Below are 11,420 nucleotides of genomic sequence, written 5' to 3'. Positions count from 1 at the left end.
TGCCCTCTCCTGCTTCCCTTCCTCTTCCTATAGGAAGTGCTATAGCACTCTGTTGTCCCCAGTTCCTGAATCCCTGTCTCAGGTTTTGCTTCTTGGGATGCTCCCCAGAGGCCTGGACTGTGCTTTTCTGAGGGCAGAGCCTCGTCACAGAATGAGGCCCTTGTGAGCTGTGATTGTCGAGCTTTAACCCCCTGGGAATCACTCAGAGAGCTTGTGAACTCTGAGAGTCAGTCTGTGGTGGGCCCAGGAGCTGGCATTTGTAACAGACTCTCAGGGCTGCTGCTGGTGGTCCCAGGACCACTCCTTGAGACTGGCTGACTTGAGCTCATGGGTGGGTGGGATCTCCTTAGGTCTAGGCAGGACTGACCACTTGAGGGCAGATTGCTAGGAGAGGTTTGGGGAAGCAAGTTTGTATGTGGGATTTTTGAGGTTGGACAAGGAAGTAAAGGGGTCTGTGTGGTGGGCTGGGGATTGGGAGGTGTGACTTCAAAGGCGGATTCCTGGGCCTTACCCCTTGACCTGTGTCTAAGCCTCTAGAAGTGAACAGCTGCAGACAGAACTCCGAAGAGCTGCTTATCTTGAAGTCTGAGGGAAACAGGAGTCCCCAACACCACTCTACCAAAGACACATGGCTGGGCCCAGAAGAGAGAAGGGGGCACCATCATGTGTGCCTGTGCACATTCTTGCACCCACAACAGGCACAGGTGAGCCCCAGTGTGTGCAGATGTGCATGCACACAGATGTGGTCACAGTTTCTTGGGTATTTTCTGCTTTCCAGGGCAAGACAGGCCATCACCAGCAGCAGATTCCAATACAACACTGGACACTCACCCAGGCCTGGATTTGGTTGGAAACCTTCACTCTATGATGCAGGAACCTATCCTTTTAAGAAGGCTCTCATCTCCTCACTGTGGTTCCAGCCTCGCTGTCCTGCCTTGTGACGTCCTTCTGCAGCCCCTCTCTTCTCTGCCTCTTCTGTGTGAGCCACACAGAGCAGAGCCTAGCACCACCTCTGCTTTTGCTGTTTTCTTTGCCTCCATGACTGTAGGAACCCTACCTGACAGACAGGGGATCTGAATTCTCCCTGGAGCCTCTGCCTCTCAGCAAGCCTGGCTTGGGCTATGCTGCGCCCTCTGCCAGCAGGTGGCAGGCTGCCCATCCTGTTCACATCACCGACAGGTTCCAGGTACCTGCAGCACCCACCACCCCAGGGGCCTCACTCTCTTGAATAAATTGCAAGGGTGGGGGGATCCTAAGATCCTAGGTTCAGAGGTGGGTTAATCCTGTTCTTATTTACAGAACATTTCACCCTCACTCTGTCTGAGATGCTGCTCTATTAGACATTCTTTGGTTTTATCCTCATTGCAGTCCTGCTCCAATCCTGGCCTCTCTGGTACCTGTTGGAACCAGTTCAACCTGTGTTTGCCCTTGGCAGAGTCTGCTTTGGAAGAGTGAAGATATACTGATATACTCAAGTGATTGCAGCAGCAATCAAGAACACATTCAAGAATAATTGAATCTTGCATCTGCACCTGCTGCTTTTTTATTATTCCAATTTTTATTCCATCTAAGCCTCCATCCTATTGGATAGTAATGCCCAAGTTTAGGAACACATGCCAATCATTTCTAGACACATCCTCACTGACACACCCAGAAGCCTCTAAATATTTGGCATCTCTTAATCAAATCAATTTGACAATTCAAATTAACTGTTATACAGCCTGAAATAAATAATGATTTAAAAATGTCCCAAAGTCCCATATTGAGAGACCATGTGCTAAATGAGTGGCCTGTGTCTTAAAGAAGTCTGCATCATGGAAGACAAGAAAAACTGAAGAGCTGCTCAGACACACACAGATGAGAGACACTTCACCAGTGCAGGCAGCACCACTCTGGACTGGACTTTAATGAAAGGGTGATTGAAAAGGGCATTATCATGGGCACTGACAGAATTTGTAATGGTTTGGATGTGAGACATCCTACAAAAGCTCAAGTGTGAGATAATGAAAAAAGGTTCAGGGGAGAACAGAGTGGATTGAGAGTCCTAACCCAATTAGTGAGTTTATCCCCTAATATGGATTAATAAAATGTTACCTGAAATGGTAAGTTGTGGTTGGAGGATGTGGGCATTAGGGGCATGTATTGGAGTATTTATTTATATCTGGTGAATGGAGACCTCTCACTATGTTTCCTGATCATCATGTGAGCGGGTCCCCTCCCCCCACACTACTCTGCAATGATGTTCTGCCTCACCTGGAGCCCCAAGGAATGGAGCTGGCCTTCTATGGACTGAGGCATCTAAAACCATTAGCCCTCTAATAATCTTTTTCTCCCCTACAATTGTTCTATTTGAGTCCTTTTTGTCACAGCAGGAAATAAACTGATTAAAACAAAATTCAAAAACATTGTGTAGCTGGGATGGTATTTTGGCATCAAGATTACTTTTCAACAGAAAAAGGTTACAGTGAAAACATTCTTGTCCTTTGAAGAAGTTTGCTGGGATTGGGCATCATGTCCACATTTACAGAGGCTTCACAACTTCACAGATGCTCATGTTTCTGTAGTCATGTGTGCACACAAACACTGGTCATGCACAACACGGTATGTGGGGCACTGTAGTGAAGGCTTTGTTTGTTTGTTTTTGTTTGTTTGTTGTGGGATTCAGTGAGAAAATCAGTTTTATTGCCCCTTTTTTTGAAGCCAATGCCTAACTTTTTTGGACCTTTGGAACATTCCCTCTCTCCTGTACTAGTGCTAAGAGTTAATTGTGCTAAGAGTTAGCCAGAGTTGGGAATGTTCTTCATCACCTCCACCTCTGGCAAAAGAAGCTGTGTCTCCAACTTCTCAAGCTATGAGAAGTTTCTTACAGAAAACACTGCTCTTTGTTGACATTGCTATCACAAAATTTGGTTCTAGAAGTCAATACAATCTTCCATTAAAAAATAAGCTGCTCAGAAAATATCATTCAAAATAGGATGGAGTGCCCCTCTGCACTGGGTGCGCTGGGGAGACACTCAGGTTAGAGGGGCACTCTGGGGGAGGAGTGCCCCTCTTCCCTGGGTGTGCTCGGGAGCTCCTGAGGACACCCAGGTTAGAGTGGCCTCCCTACCTACCTAGAGTTCTTTTCACATTTGCAGTCCCCATTGGACCCCAGCAGGATGCTCACAGAAGTCTGGTGAGCCCCAGGCCTACCCCCACATGGAGCCAGGCCCTAAGCCCCCTCCCCCACCCTAAGGCCCCAACCACCATGGCCAACACTGCCCTCTGCCTCCAGTGTGGAAAGGTTAACCTTCATGGAATCCAAGATGAAACCCCTGTGGATCATGGGGACATAGCCCCCAGTCGAACTCCTACCTCCATCCTGGGGGTGCTGCCTTCTCTGCAGGTACACCCCAACCCTAGAGTACCCTGTTTGGCAGTGCAAACAGGAGGTCCATGGGAGATGTAGGAGGCAGACCCAGGCAGGGGCATTTGTTAGATGATCTGGGCACACACATAACCCGACCAGGGGCAGACACTCATGGGCAGGTGCTGGCTGGATGCAGAAACCCTGCTGGTTTGGGGCTGGGGGTGGATGGGAGGACCCAGGGCTTTATCTATGTCCTCCTCCTCTGCAGGTTTCCAGGCTACTGTGAACAGGCCTACAGCATTCTGTGGCACCATGGGCTCCTCTTCCTTCATCTCTTTGCTCTGATGCGGGCAGCAGGCCTGCCTGAGCTCAGCTCCTCCAAAGACATCCAGTATTTGAAGGTATGCCAGCAGAGGGCCACACCAGACTGGAGGCCAGGGTCCACCACATATTCCCCAAGGCCTGCCTGAACGTCTACAGCTGTGGAGGAGCCTGCCTTCCCTATGTGTAGTGTAAAAATTGAGCTTGGCAGAGCTCATCCTGGTCAGGGTGCATCTTGTCTGAACAGCTCAGAGACCTAGGAGATTCACCTGACAGATGGGGGCCCTCATGCCGTCCTAGGCCTAGCATTGCAGTATGATGAGAAGTGGCCAGAGTGGTGCACTCCCTGGGCCTAGTCCCACCCAGTTGCGGGTGAACTGTGATCTTGTTTGGTCATCCCATATGTCCTCAGTGTCTTTCATGCTGAGATAAAGTCCCTTGTAGGTTTGCAAGACACTTTTCATTCCTGTCTTTTCAGTTGGCAAGAGGCAGAGTTGGAGGGGGTGTATTCCCTAAAGCTTCTCCTTCCCTTCTCTCAGATAAGGTGAGGCCACCTGACCATCCTCTTGCAGTTCATTTAGGAAGGAATTTCAACAACCCGAGGGGGCAGGAGTACAGGAAGGCAGAAGAGATTGCAGATGCAGCAGGGTCATGACCCCTGAATGTTGATGCAGTTGTGATGATTCTGTCCCAGGACACTCTGATGCTGGGGGAGACGGAGGAGGAGGGGCTGAAGAGGAGGAGGAGCTGAAGCACTTTCGGATGAAGTTCAATGAAGCCCTGAGGGAGAGCTGGAAGACAAAAGTGAACTGGCTGGCACACAACCTGACCAAAGACAACTGGCAATAGTGGCCACCTCTGAGCTGCCACAGGCTGGCAAACCTGTTCTGAGGACAGCTACCCTGGGTTGTCCTAGATGGGGCCTCACACCTGAACTGCACCTCATGGGAAAGAACAACACAATTGCCCTTTGTTTACACTAGTTATTTAGACAGACAGGAAATGTTTAAAGATGATGGGGGAATGTGATGGACTTTATTATCCAAAGTAGATGTACAAAGACACAAATTGGTGTAAATATACTCTGTATACAACAAGAGATATGAAAAATTGTGTTCTATTTGTGTAATAAGAATTGTAATATATTCCACTGTCATATATATATTAAAGAACCAAACAGCCAGGGCTGGGGTTGTAAGCTCAGTAGTAGAGTGCTTGCCTCGCACATGTGAGGCGGCACTGGTTTTAATCTTCAGCACCACATAAAAATAAATTAAAAATAAAGGTATTTTTCCATCTACAAGTAAAAAATAACAAAAAGAACAAAACACCATAAATGCAAATGCATCCTCATGCAGAGGAGGGGTGCTGCACTGTGTCCAAGCACTGTGAGTTGGGCACCTTGATGTTGTACCTTGCTCTTGTCTTAGGATGGGCATTCCAGGTCTTCCAGCTGGTGGATCTTGCCCAGCAAAGACTGACCTCCTCTTGGGGAAGCCTTGTTCCCAGGCTCCCCAACTAGCAGCTACTTGGCCTCCTGTCCACTTAGGACACCTCAATCCCCAGATCACCTTCTGCCACCTGTGTGGCCCACCCTGTGTTTTTTCAATTGACCAAGTCCTGGAAAGCTCCCAAAGAAGCCAGGGTACCCTCTAGACACAGGGATGCTTACTCTTCACTGCTAAAGTGACTCTCAGGTAGAGGATGCCCTCACCTCTTTCACCTTCAGGTAAGAAATTAATACCACTCTATTTACTGAACCTAGACAGCTGCAGAGGAGCCTGCCTCCCATATGTATAGTATAAAAATGAGCTTGGCAGAGATCCTCCTGTTCAGGGTGAAAGGCCAAAGAGGGTCTGTGTGGTGAGGGAGAGGGAACAGAAGCAGGGTCACTGCACTTTGTATCCTAGTCCTGAGTACACTAGCACAAAGGACACAGAGAATTACAATGTATTTACAAAGCATTAAAAAGTCAGTTGATCATCTACATATTAACCCCATTCTACCACTTGTAAAAGCACTAGTTTGGAAAAAAATAAAGACCTTCAAAAAGAAAAAGAAAAAAAATAATTACCAATTTTTACTCTTTGTCAGCTAGTCTAGTCACTGCAACTTTTCTGGAGGTGCAAGAGGTGGGCAACTCACTGGATGGCAGAAGCCTGGAGTGCTGCAGCCCCTGAGCTGGCAGGACATGGCAGGGAGGTAGAGTCAGCTTCTGGCTTTTGGGAAAAAGAGATCCAGCAGGTGTGGGCAGATGGTGGGAGCCTACAGTCCCACACACTGGGAATGGAAGGATAATCAGCATTGGGGGTTTTCAGACCTGCTGGCTGAAGAGATTTTGTACATGGAGGATCCACTGGTTGGGAGTTGGGTAGAAGATATTTTGAGGTGGGGATGCAAGAGTCCAGGTTGCACTCAGTAGCTGAGTGTGGAGCTTTCCCACTTCAGCGGCTGATGCTGGTTGAAGTTGTGGCTGTCCCCAGGGCCACTCTTCTTCTCCTCAAAGCTCTCCCACTGGTTGATAGTTATGTCTTCCTCCTCCTCCTCTCCAGCCTCACACTGCTCTTCCTCTTCCTCCTCCTCCTCCTTACCACTGTGCTAGTCCTGGTAGGTCTGCAAAAAGAGGAAGGTGCAAGTACAGCTCATGGCCAAGTCACCGAGTGTCCACCTTCCAGGAGCAGCAGCAGAAGGGAGATGTCCCCCAGTGAGGGAGACTCTCCAGGGACAGGGGCCTAGGCCTCGCTGGAAGTGGCCTCTCCATGGAGTCCAGGCATGCAGAGAGCTCCTGGATGGGGATGCTCAGTTCCCTCCTTAGAGCACTTTCTCTGCATAGAGTGGGAGGAGCACCAGCCTGAAGCCAGCTCATCTCTGCACTTACACTTACTAGGTTGTATGAACTTCAGTAAGGCTTTACTGAGCCTCAGATTATCCTCCCAGATTTGAGGATCCTAGCTCCCGAGTTGTGTGGTTATAAGGTGGAGGCACATGGACATGGAGGTGCCTGGCCTACAGTGCTCTGTAGCCTGGGGCCCTGTCTGCTCCTACTTACTTTTGGAGTTCATGGTGATGGTCAAGGCAGAGTCACTACCATCCACCTCATTCTCCTTCCCTGTGTTCTGGTCCCACAAGGTTCACTGATGTGCATCCCATTTCTGAAACACCCCCAGGATGATCATGAACACCAGGAAGTAAATTCAAACAACAATCACCATGGTGGCAGGATTCCAGATGACTGTCAAGGGAGAAAAGAGGACAAACAGGGCTGCAGAGAGGTCACCCAGATTGAGGCTTCCCACCTGTCATTGGCTATCCTAGGTTGGCACACTCCACCTGACCCTCAGAGTCTAGAAAGCACTAGAAACAGCTTTGCATGGTCTCAAACTTGCTGGGTCATTGTGGCCATGGGCAGGGAATCATTTCCTCATGTGTGATGGGGAGTGGGAACGGTGCTGCCATGCTCCCAGCCAGGTGGGACAGGGACATCTGCCTAAGCTCTGTGTGATGCTTAGTGTTTGCACCTAGGTGCCTCCCACGTTCTTCCTGTAAATGATTGATGACTGATCAGGTTGGGCCTGAGAGGTAAACAAAAAAGCATTGCTTTGGGTGAACAAACTGTGGTTGGGCAGCCATGTGTATGGCATGTTCCATAGGATTGGAAGAATGGATCATGTTCACTTGCAGTGGACAGGAAGAAAGGATCACAAGGGATGAACATCCTGACTGTTTCCAAGAGGAGTAATGGGCAGCAGCAGCAGCTGTGAACAATGCTAGTCTTAGTAGCCCCTGGGCCCTGCTGTAAGAAAATGGTGCATGTGTCAGTGACCAGAAAAAAACAAACAAACAAAAACAAAACAAAACAAAGAAAACACTTGTAAGCACTTAGAAACCTGTAAATTTGATGTTGTTCCATGTCCAAGAAATAGCACTTTTCTAACTATAATTCCTTTATAGTTAACTTTATCAAATAATCCATCCATGAGAGCAGAGTGGCAAAGCAACTTCAGGTCCTAGTCACTTGGGAAGTGGATGGTTTAGACATTTCTCCTGCCTTACCCCAAAACCTAGAAACTGGAAAGATGACACAATTCAAAATCTTTTATTTTCTTTCATGGTAAAGATGGTCAGTTGCTAATAACAACCCTGGATCCAATTCCCCAGACCACAGAGCCCTTGAGCAGTGAGAAAGCCACAGAAGATGCTGATGAAGGATTCAGAGCAGGGTACTGCTCTCCCTGCTGTGGTATGACAGTGACCACTGCCAGCTAGGGCAGTGTTAACCCTGTGTGTGGTGGGTCCCTGAATCAGTCCAAGGACCCTACTTCACTGCCAACAGAGCCAGTGACCTGACACCACTACAAGGATCCTTTAGTTAACCAGCTCCTGTTCTTTATAGAGGAGCGTCCTTGTGTCTCATGTGTGAAAACTTCAGCAACAACCTTGTCCCTTCCTGTGGTATTCCCTGACACTTGCTCTCTATCACCTCCCTCCAGGGTTCCTCAGGCTCTCACTCAGAATGCAGCAGATGGTGGAATGGAGCAGCAGCCCAACCTGTCAGTACAGACTGCACAGGTCTAACCACAGCAATCGAGGCTGAAGAAGGCCACCACTCCTGGGGTAAGCCTCATTTGCCATGATGAGTGTGCTAAAGTGTGTCTACAAACATCAGGGCCAAGAGACAGGGCCCTCTGTCACCACCACAACTGGCTCTTCTGGGTAGGAGCCTTATACATACCTCCTCCTTAAGTCCATTGCTGAGGTAGCAGCCATTTAGCTCAGAGCAGATGAGAATGAACTACCAGTTGGTCAGTTGAACTACCAGTTGGTCAAGGAACTACCAGGTATGCCAGGTCCAGTAGCACAGGAGTTACAAAACCTTTTGGTAGCTGGCCATGCTGCCACACTTGCAGAGTTAAGAAGAGTACCAGGTGGCTCAAGTTAGGAAGCTAGGTGGGGCCAGAGCCAGGGCCCTAGTGTCTAAAGGTAGGCACCTTGGTTGCAGAGCCAGCAGGACAAATGCATGTGGTTTTCCAATTGGGGAAACAAACAGCATGCTTGGCGCTGTAGGGGCATATGCTAGTCCTTTGTAAGTTAGTGCCACATGTCCTCATCTTGTTCAGAAGGGGGACACTGTGCAACAATGCTGTCTCTTCACAAGTTTGCAGATGTTGGGAGCCACGTGGCCTCCAGCTGGCTCTGGCCTCTCACCTGTGAAAACCATGCCCAGGTCAGAGGGGTTCACTTCAATGCCCTTCTGCTGCAGGTGGGCTGTGTCCACCTCCAGGCTCTCCTGCTCTGGGTTTGGTTTCTCTCTCTCTTCCATATGCAACTGCCTCAGATAGCAGGGACTCTTGAACTGCAGAAATGGCCCAACCAGATGTCACTGAGCCTGTGGGGCCCACCAAAGCTGGACATACCTAATGGACACCCAACTCAGGATCAAGCTCACAAACCCCTTTTTAGGAAAGCAAGAGAGTTAAGGGAGAGTCAAATTCAAGAATTGGGGGCTGCTGAGGGTGTGGCTCAGTGGTAGAGCATGTCCTTAGCACACACAATGCCCTGGGTTTGATCCCACTGTGAAATAAACAAAGCAAACAAAGAAATGAGAGCACTGCACAAATCCTGGGCAACAACAGCAGGAACTCTGTCCTTCTATGGAATGAGTGGAAAGACATATCTCAGAGCCACAGATCAGTCAGGGAAAGGTGGAAAGACCCTGAATTGGTTTCCAAAGAGCATGATGACACCAGGCAAGTAAGAAGCCCTCTCAGGAACAGGATCTCCCAAAACCTCAGAGGGAAAGAAGGTGGGTACATCAGCGGCAAAAAAAAAAGGAGTGTCTGGGAAGGTAAGTAGGCCTCCCCATGCAGAGGGGCTGTTACCTTGGGGTCTTCAGATTCATCCCCCAGGAGCTACACTTCTCATGTGATTGTGCTGATGATTACAAGCTCAGGGAACAGGAAAACCCCTAAGAGCTCTGAAATTTAGAAGCAGTTCAGGCAAAGCAGTGGACTCCACTCAGGTTGGTCCTGGGCTCTTCCAGCTGCAAAACCATGACGTAGCTTTCCACTGGGGGGACTGCAATGCAGGGCACCTTATTAAAACACCTGCCACCAAGAATGAGGCTGTCAGGGCTCTGAAAAACACCTGGGAACCCACAGGTGCAAATGATGGTAAAGGGGAACCACACAGGTTCTCACTACCTTGGGCAAGAAGATTGTGGCCCCTCCAGGAACCCCAGCCATCAGCACAGCTCCCACCCTCACCATGTGGAGTGTGGTGTTGGCCAACTTGGAAGAATATCATAATAATCATGCCAAGTTACATAAGTTACACACAATGTCTGCATGCTGTAGGCCTTCATTTAGGTAAAGCACTAGAAAATACAAAATAATGTATGGCAACTGAGAAGAAGAGACAAGTTGTTGCTTTGGGGTGGGTGACTGAGGAGTCAAGGGTTAGCAAGGCATTAGGAAAGGGCTAGAGAAATGTTTGGGATAATAAGAGAGGGGGGTTCACTATGATTGTGGCAAAACAAATCATGGGTATATACATATATCAAATTTACCAAACTGCACACTCCTAAATATGTGAAGTCTATTATAGGTCAATGATATTTCAACAAACACATCTTTAGAAAATACAGAAGGAAGACAAGTTTCCAGCCCTCTGGAACCTGTGTCCGTCCAGCAGAGTGAATTCCTCACATCCGTGGACTCCCCAGCCCATACTGGGCCGAAAACCTCACCTGTAGACATTCCCTCAGGAGCCACTGCCAGCCTTCAGGAGGAGCTGGAGATCTGCCCCAGAGTCTGCCTCAGGACTTCCAAAGAAGGCTGAGGAGGGGCCTCCCTCTCAGCTCAGGGCCCTTCCCACCGGCCCAGCCTGAGTGCCCTGACTCCTGCTACCAAGCATGAAGGGTGCCACTTCCCAGCAAGGAGCCTCAGCCTGCAGCTCCGCCTGCAGGAGGAACAAGGGAAAGCCAGGTGGGCCTCGCAGGCTCCAACCAGCAGCAGCCCAGGGCCTTCCCTTCCCTCCATTGGGAGTTGAGGAACAAGGGCCAGGAAGGCTCCCAGTGCCCTGAAGCCCCTTTTGTGCTGTGGCAACTACGCCTCCCTGGACACTCGCCGGTGCCACGTCCGGCCTGCCATCCTTGGGCCCATGGCCAGCGCAGTACCTGATAGGAAGGCCCTTCTTGGTTGACTCTCATCCAGGCCCTAACTCCTCAGAGGCGCCACTGTCCTTCTCCCGGATCCTGGTATCCACCTGTGCTGACACCCTGCAGTTACACAGCGAGTTCTCTCCTAGATGGAGCAGGCATCTAAGGTCGCCACCACTGATGCAATACATTCCCCACGTGAGGCTGCGGCACCAGGAGACACGTTCTCGGCCAGCGTGGGGTGGTGCACAGGGGCTGCCTGAACCTCCCTGGGAGGAGGGGTGTGATGGTGAGCAGAGTGCCACCTGGAGGTCTGTGGATGCCATGACACCCCCTCCCCCGCATCGCTGAGCCCCTTAGCCAGAGGCATCTTTGCAGAGCCTAGTTTGGGTAGGCAGAGTTAATATGTCATATGGCCACACTTCTAAAATCCATATACAGATTCAGTGTACTTTCCATGAAACCCCAATCAGTACATGAATTCATTTGGAAGAATGAGAGACCCAGAATAGCCAAATAATCCTGCGCAAAAAACCAAGGCAAGAAGCATCACCATATTAGTCAGAAATCCAAAGAAGAAAGAAATAGAAATCT

General features: G+C 49.5%; 1 pseudogene; it reads right to left on the bottom strand.

Moving 5' to 3' along the window:
• Nucleotides 1-6,085: 6,085 nt before the first annotated feature.
• LOC144256074 (calsyntenin-1-like) lies at nucleotides 6,086-11,152 on the bottom strand (annotated as a pseudogene).
• Between the last annotated feature and the right edge of the window lie 268 nt (nucleotides 11,153-11,420).

This window comes from Urocitellus parryii, chromosome 7 (genome assembly GCF_045843805.1).
Source record: "Urocitellus parryii isolate mUroPar1 chromosome 7, mUroPar1.hap1, whole genome shotgun sequence".
NCBI lineage: Eukaryota > Metazoa > Chordata > Mammalia > Rodentia > Sciuridae > Urocitellus > Urocitellus parryii.
Note: the sequence above shows the minus strand (reverse complement) of the source record. Positions and strands in the feature narration are given on the sequence as shown.